At 48.9% G+C, this 8,135-nt stretch overlaps 1 long non-coding RNA gene across 1 annotated transcript; it reads left to right on the top strand.

Annotated features, from left to right (window-relative positions):
- The first annotated feature begins 4,179 nt into the window (after nucleotides 1-4,179).
- Nucleotides 4,180-7,846, top strand: LOC122202293. Its single transcript, XR_006194580.1, has 4 exons — nucleotides 4,180-4,582; nucleotides 4,748-4,883; nucleotides 6,610-6,902; nucleotides 7,419-7,846. It is a non-coding gene; the product is annotated as an uncharacterized LOC122202293 (long non-coding RNA).
- The last annotated feature ends 289 nt before the right edge of the window (nucleotides 7,847-8,135 follow it).

Below are 8,135 nucleotides of genomic sequence, written 5' to 3'. Positions count from 1 at the left end.
ACCAGTGAGGACTCACCTTTCTTGTCATCCGTGTTCAGACATCTCGCCACCCTGTGTAACTGCTGGGAATTGTCCAGCTTACAACTTCCCAGTGACTGTTTGCCTGATTTTTTGGAGTTTCGTGCTATGTAAGCAAAGCCCCACACTCATCAAAGACCCAAACGGCGTCCTCCGCAGATTCCTGCAACTCTTTTTCTTTGTTCCAGAAACACGTGCTGTAACTTCTAGCCATTTCAGCTTTCCCAAACTCCCGTTTCTACCCTTTCGACCCAGCATGACTGCGAGTTGGACTCCCCCACCTTTCTCATGCCCGCTGTCTAGAGCTTGCCTCTAGGCAGAAAGCCGGGGTGACCACACGGAAGGCTGGGTTCATTGCAGGGTCCCCCCATTCTGTTGCTCTTCTCTCAAGGATCACAATCCTGTGCTGCCTTGTGCCCCATGTTTGGAAAGAACTGTTCCCTACATTTGTTCCATTTTCCTACTTGTTCACAGCAGGAGGATACATCCAGTCGGCACTATTCCATCCCGGCCCAGTTTCGGGATTTTGATGATATTCCTTTTGGCTAGAACCCTCCTGTTGGACTCGCCTATCCTGCTCCCCACTCTTTCCCCCAGCGACTCCAAATGTGCTGCCTCGTAGGAGAGCCCTTTTTGTGGATAGTTCCCATGATGGGTGGGTTCGGCCCAGCCTGAACTAGAACCCGCACGGTCAGGAGCAGTTAGAGCAAGGACAGCTCACAACTTGGGCAGCGTGTTGCAACAGACAATGCACTTTCCCTTTTTCTAAAATTATTTTCCCCAAAACTTGGCAGGGCGATGAAGACACAGATGCCGAGAGATGCTCAGGACCTGCTCAAGTCAGCGACAGGATCGCCTGACTTCAGAACCTACCCTTTGGGATTTGCCACCAGCAGCCCTTACAAATCCGGGTACTGGTTCTCCATCCCATTCCCCTGAGGTGAGTGATCAAAAGTTGCTGGCAATTTCTTCTTCTATTTTGCAGCTACATGGACCTCACTCTACTTGCAGAATCTGAAAACCTCTACTTGTTGCGACATTGTAACTTCTGGGGGCAAACAATGCTGCTTGCACAGCCGGAATGGTATGACTGGCTGGGGAATGAGCGGTGGGAGCCCGGTCTCACTGGGGGAAGAAAGCCTGGGACAGGAGAGCCCGGGAAGAGCAATGATAGAGCCTCCAGCAGACCTGGCGTCCAGTGGGACTTGCCCTCCGAAGGGCACTGGCTCAGGCATCATGTCACCCAGGTGGCCTTGAGGATCTAATGCTGCCCTGGGACTTATGGGGAGGACCAGAGAGCTGGCTTCCTGGGGTGTGGCCCTAAGCAGAGGGGATTTTTTTAATAAAGACAGAACATTCTACTTGTCGAGCACCCACTCTGTGCAAAGAACTACAAGGAACATTATCTCATGTAACTCTCACTGTGCTCTCTGTGGGGAAATTCTTGAATATTACAAAGGTAGTACATGCCGATTGAGAGGGGAAAGCAGAGACACTCAAGAATTAAAACAAATTACCTTTGGTTCTATCACTCAGATAACAACTTATCAATTTGCCGTATGCGCTTTCAGAAACTTTAAAAGGTAGCTTTGTTGGAGTATAATTTACATACCATAAAAGTCACCGATTTTAAGTGTAAGGTTGGATACGTTTTAGCAAATTTTTACAGCTGGGAACTTAGCGCCAGAATCCAGTTTAGAACATTTCTATCACTCCCCAAAGGCACACTCTGTTCCCACCCAGCCCCAAGGCAAACACTCATCGGCTGTTTCTTTTTGAGGCGCGGCAGGTAATTGGGATCACGTGATACATAGTCTTTTGTGTCTGCTGACCTCTTTCACTTAGCAGAACCCTTTTGAGAGATTTAAAAGCTTTGCTTTGGAATGCTTTTGGGGGGTTGCTCCACCCCTCCACCAGACATTCATTTCTTTTTTGTTGTTACATAGTATTCCTTTGTGTAAATGCACCCCATTCATTTGTCTCTCTACTAGTTGATGGACATTTGAGCTGCTTCCAGTTGCAACCTATTATAAATGTTGCTAGGAACCACCTTGCTGAGACTCTGCATGAACATGTTTTCATTTCACCTGGGTAGATCGCCAGGAGCAGAACTGTTGGTCTGTGGTGTAGGTATACCTTTCACTTGATGAGGAAACTGTCAGGCTATTTTCCAAAGTGGTTGTACCACTTGTATTCTGAAAGCAATGTGAGAAGGTTCCAGTTCCTCCACAGTTTTGCAACATTTGGCATGGTGGGTCCTTTTGGCCATAGCCATTCCAGAGGGTGGGTCCTGATAGCTCATTTTGACTTTAGTTTTCATTTCCTTAATACCAACGATGGCGAGCCTGTTTTCATGTGCTAATTGGCCATTTACATATCTTCTCTGGGGAGAGGTCTGTTCCAATATTTTGTCTATTTTTTATCTGGGCTGTTTTCCTTCTTATTGAGTTGTAAAAGTGTTTGGTCTTTGTTCTGTATACACATCCTTTGTCAGATATACGACCTGCATATAGATTTTTCCTGTCTGTGGGTTCGTCTTTCCGTTTTCTCAGTTGGTGTTTTTTGAAGAACAGAAGTGTTTTTGTTTTGATGAAATCCTGTTCAGCAATTTTTCTTTTCAGAAATTTTTATGTAAATATATTTTAATAGGACTGTAAAGGTGCAATCATGTTTTCTCTTATTATTTTTATCTTGATAAATTATGCTAATAGATTTTAAACCTTCCATTCCCAGATTATACCCTACCTAATCAAAGTGCATTATCCTTTTAATATCCTCCAGAGATTTGATACATATACATACTTCATTTTGAACCTTTACATGTAAATTCCCTGTGATATTATCCTGTAGATCTCTTTTTTGTATATTATCTTTGCCAAACGTGGTATTCTAGCTTATAAAATGAATTGGTAGTGTTTCATCTTTTTTTTTTTTTTTTTAACATCTGAAATAGTTTACATAGCTTGGTAATGATCTATTCCTTGAAATTCTGAGAAAAAACAAACAAACAGTGACACTTGCATGTCTGAGAGCTGCCTTGTATGACCATCTCTCCTGAGTGGGGCTTATCTTTGCTTTGGGAAGATGTCTCCTCCATTGCAGACCTCAAGTGGGATTTGTGTATTTGTTTCCAGAGGGAGAGACACTCCTGGGCGTTTATACAAAGCTATTTAATGTGCCTGATCTTGGGGACTCAGCAGACGGGAGCTTCCTTCCCAGCAGGCCATTGCTAGTGGTCTATAGTGGATGGGAGCAGCCCAAGGGTTATTTCTTCAGAGATGGCCACTCTGGCCAGCTCGGTTCCCTTAGCCTCAACTGCATACCTGGGGGTAACGTTACTCCCCTATAAAACTATCACCTTCTTACTAGATCTCCAGATGGGAAACCAAGAAATATAGGGAGTTTGCTTCTATTTGAGTCTGTTGCTTTTTTTTTTTAACGAAAATGCAAATTGGGGCACCCCGGTGGCTCAGTTGGTTAAGTGTCTGACTTCGGCTCAGGTCATGATCTCGCAGTTTGTGAGTTCGAGCCCCTCCTCGGGCTCTGTGCTGACAGCTTGGAGTCTGGAACCTGCTTTGGATTCTGTGTCTCCCTTGCTCTCTGCCCCTCCTTCTCACTCTCTCTCTCAAAAATAAACATTAAAATAATTTTTAATTACAAAAAACAAAGATACAAATTGTTTAAAAGTATAATTTATTAACTTTTCCCCCAGTTTTTTTCCAGGATGTTGCTCTGATAAAATTTTCACCTTTAAAGTTAATTTTGGCCATTTCTGTCTTCATAGAAAATCGTGCATTTGCCTTTGCCTTTGCCTTTGAAATCGTTCAGACAGTTGATACATAAATTCTTATATTGGTCTAATAAGGTCTTTCATACAATGCCAACGGTCACTTTCCCTCCCCCACTCTGAATTTTGAGTATTGTTTCACCTCTTTTATTTTTGCAATTAGACAAACTGGCTGTTTTCCTATTTTGATGCTTTTCCCATTCTCCACTCTCCCCACCCCCACCCCCGGTTTCGATCATCTCATTTAGTTTCTAAGACAGGAAAGTTCATAAATTTTTTGATGCCAATTTCTGGAAGTCAGGGCAACCCATTCAAGGAATTGTCATTTTATAGATGAAGCAGCCAGATTCAGAAATTTCACAGGACCAGGAAAATGGCAGAGCTGGGGTTGGACACGAGGCCAGCCCTCTGCCCCCAGATCTCAGCTATCAGCCCCGACGAGTGACACGGGTGCTGGGAGGTGCCACCAGGAAACAGCCAGCAGTGGGGTCCAGAGGGCAATGACCACCCGCCTCAGAGGGGTATAGGCAAGCCTGAAGCCTTGCCTCTACCCTGTGTGATCTCTGTGACGTCCCAGCCCTTCTCTGTGAGGTCGAGGGGCCACACCTGCTAAGTCACTAAGCCTCACATTCACACACTGAGGCCCAGAAGCCTCAGGCCACACTCTTCCACTGCTGTCTAGGATATGAAGGGGGGTGTGACGGGGTGTGTGTAGAGGTGTATATGTAAGAAGAAGGCCAGGTGGCGAAGTTGGTTAAGTGTCCAACTTCAGCTCAGGTCACGATCTCATGATTCACGGGTTTGAGCTCCGCGTCAGGCCCTGGGCCGACAGCGTGGAGCCTGCTTGGGATTCTCTCCCCCCACCCCCACCCAACCCTCTCTCTGCTCCTCCCTGACTCGCGCTTTCTCTCTCTCAAGATAAACAAATAATTTTTTTTTTAGAAAAAGAGGAAGGCGGAAGGCCAAGCGTATGTTGCTCCCCAACAGCACTGTCCCGAGAAGAGAGGTTGACCAAATATTTGGCAAGACTAAGTATTACGGTCTCTGGAAAGAAGTGCTGTGAAAGGGAGGGAGAGAGGTATGCTCCAAGCTCTGCCATAGTCTGCGCCCGTTTACCCCCCTTCCCAAGCTCCCTCCCAACAAACATGCACTCATTCAGGCTCAAATGCAAAGCTACTAAATGCTGCCGTGTGTCCCAAGTTTTTTGACAGGTAAGTACATAAATAGTCTGGTCACTGCAGAATTCTGCCCCCTATTGTGAATTAATGAGTAGTAGTCTTTGGACATCTAAGTGAGGGGCAACGACCTCCTGGAATTCACAGCCAGAGAATCCCCAAGGCTTTAATGCCACCTCCTCCATGAAGCTGTCTCAGATTTCCCAGGTGGAGTAGGGCTGTCTCCTTAGGCCTTCTGGGGCCACTTGGTTTCGCCGCTCTATCAGCTGTCCTCGGGAGTCTGCCTTGCATTCATTATTAAGAAACAACTGTGCTATGGGACAGGCTACAGGTGCATAGATCAGTCTTGATCCTTGCCGTCCTGGAGCCTGGAGCCTGGAGCCTGGAGCCTGGTGGCAGAGAGAAAACGTGACTCTCTGTTTCAGTCACTCTGTGATTGGTGCTCTGAAGGAAAGAAGTCAAACAGGAGCTTGTTGAGGTGACCGGGATGGCTCAGAGGATGAGAAGAAGCCAGCCGTGTGCACAGTGGTGGGGAGACTGAGCTGGGCAGCGTTCCTGGGGCAGGAGCCCAATGGCCAGAGCGGCTGATGCCCAGTGAGGGGGGAGGGACGGCGTGATGATCATGGAGGGAGAGGCCCACATGCAGCGCCACCCCCCCGGCCCCCTGGCTCGCCCAGTGCCTTCTCTGTTGGCACGGCCCTGACACCCCCGAGATTTATCGGATATCCTTCTCTAGCTTGAGAGCACAAGATCTGGGTCCGAGTCATTTCCAGGTCCCCAACCAGGAACACGGGGTCCGGCCTTGAATCAAACCACAATTGACCAATGAACAGAGTTGGGGTAAGCATCTGCCTTGGCGAGATGATAAATACGGGCATTATTTGCCAACCAGACCAGGTGCGATTTCAGGCCCAGCCAGAACCCAGCAGATAAACCTGCCTGCCGCCTGTGTCTCCGTGGGTGGCATATTCCCCATTCCTCCCAAGAGCAGCTCTGCCTTCCCGCTTGCGTCCCAGGGTCCCCTGCAGCCTCTGATCCAGTGAGAACGTGCCCTGAGTGTGGGCACCTTATTCGTGTTTGAAGGAGAAGCTTCCAGACCAGCTCATCCTTTCCTTGGCCCTGTTATGCCCAGAATTCGTGATCCCCAAAGACCACCAGGGAGCCGAGTCTGATGCAAAAGCAAAAGAGCCTTTATTCGAGCTAGCTCGAGCCCAATCCACTATCTGCACCAATGCAGTGGTGAGATGCTGGGGAGAGAGAGTGAGTTTCAAAAGCACAAAGGTTTTATTGGGGTCTAGGGGCAGTTGGTGAGGTAATGGCTGTGGCCTCAGCCGATTGGCTGGGGAAGGGTCGGAGTCCTATGACGCAGGTCGCCGGACGTGTTTTGATCGGGAAGTTTGAACGGGTGAGCGGGAGGTTACTCAAGGGGATGAGGCGTGGTCTGAGGTTTCTGCGATTTTCCCGGAAAGGGGGCATGTCGGGGACATGGTCACTCAAGGTGGAGGACACAGAACAAGATGCAGTCGGCTGGCATAGGTCCGCCCTTTCAGCCCCATTTAGACCTTTCCACCCTGGCTCCTTGAAGACTGCCAACTGGCAGTGCCTCACCTCTTGCCTCTTCCCCGGCAGCTGCATGGAGACACCTGCTCGCAGGAGACTGCTGGAGAAACGTCCCTGCCATGAGCATCCAGCCTTCGAGGTGTGCGGGGAAGTGTGTAATTGACGAGCAGCCCGACCGAGGCCCTCCTGCGGGACCAAATTGTAATCGGCTGCAGCGCTTGGTCACAACAGGGATTCCTTTTACATCCTAGTGTGGCCACGAACCTGGCAAGCAGGCCCCCGCGGTTATTAAGAAGCCTCCTGACTTCAGCAGGTCGCCTTGGGTCAGTGCAGCGGCATACATTCTGGCTGCTGGGCTCGGAGTGAGTATCAGGCTGAGATCAGGGCTCTCACGTCCTTGAGGAGTAGGTGACCGAGTGCTTGGTCCCTCGTGTACTTGGGCAGGTGGGTGGGAGAAGCCGTCTCTCCTAAGGCAAGAGCAGGAGAGGGCGTGCGCTCCAAATTGTGAAAATGTGATACGGCTCCTTCCACGATGAATTATTCACACGCCAGGATGAATTAATAATCTGAGCTGTGAATTAATTTTATTGGGTTTCCAGAAAGGTGACCATTTCAGAGGCAGGAAGGAGGTGCTCCTGTGCTCCACCCCCTGGCCCCCAACCCAAATCATTAAGGGTGTGAGCACACAGGCTCACCCAAAGCAAATCAGTCAGAAAGTGCCTTTTTTTTTTTCCTGTGTTGGAAGGTGACTCATGGACTTTACCCACAATTCCTTTTTGACCTTAGTAAGAAATTACAATACCCCTAATTGCCCCCGAGTCTTCCCCTGTGGCCAGAGTAAAAATTTTCAAATTAAATGCCTTCTCTTCTTCCCTGAGGTTGGCGAAGACAGCCTTGTAGACACAAATCCCTTTACACTTGGACATGGAGAAAAGAATCAAGATGGATGGCCCCAGCCCCCCCAGCCTGCTGCACACCTGCCTGCCCCCGCTCCCACTGCCTCGCCTCCTCCCTCCTGGCTGGTTCCTTGACAAGTTCATTGCTGTGTTCACCAGAAAGCGATCAGCGGAGTCTTGCTTCTGGAGAAGTTAAATGCAGGCCGACAATTCCTCAGGGGTTCACGGGATGAAAGGCTGCAAAAGAGGGTTTGGAAGCGCTTCACAGAGGGACCCACGTCTACACATACGTCAAGAGAACTGTTGTTTGGGGAAAACAAGTTGTATTGGAGGCTTTGGGAATTGCAGAGAGGTTTCGCAAGAACTCAGAGGAGCAAATAAGAAATAAAAGACACAGCCAACGTTTATTGAGTGCGTGCTATGCGGTGGGCTTCGTGTTGAGCCTTTTCAAGTCACTTTTTCATTGTATTCTCCGCACCTTAGCGCACTGTCTCCTGTCGTTAACCCGCAGAGGTCAGGTGATCCTCCTGAGGTCGCCGAATGAGTAGCAGAGCCAAGACTCAAACTCAGGCCTGCCAGGACCCGGAAGGCCGTGACTTTCATCTGTGTGCATGTCTTAGGGGACGGGAGAGAGGAAAGGAGCACAGGCACACACGTCCACGGGGCAGCAGCGATAGCGACACAGGACGACAGAGCCAG

This window comes from Panthera leo, chromosome D2 (genome assembly GCF_018350215.1).
Source record: "Panthera leo isolate Ple1 chromosome D2, P.leo_Ple1_pat1.1, whole genome shotgun sequence".
Taxonomy (NCBI): Eukaryota; Metazoa; Chordata; class Mammalia; order Carnivora; family Felidae; genus Panthera; species Panthera leo.
Note: the sequence above shows the minus strand (reverse complement) of the source record. Positions and strands in the feature narration are given on the sequence as shown.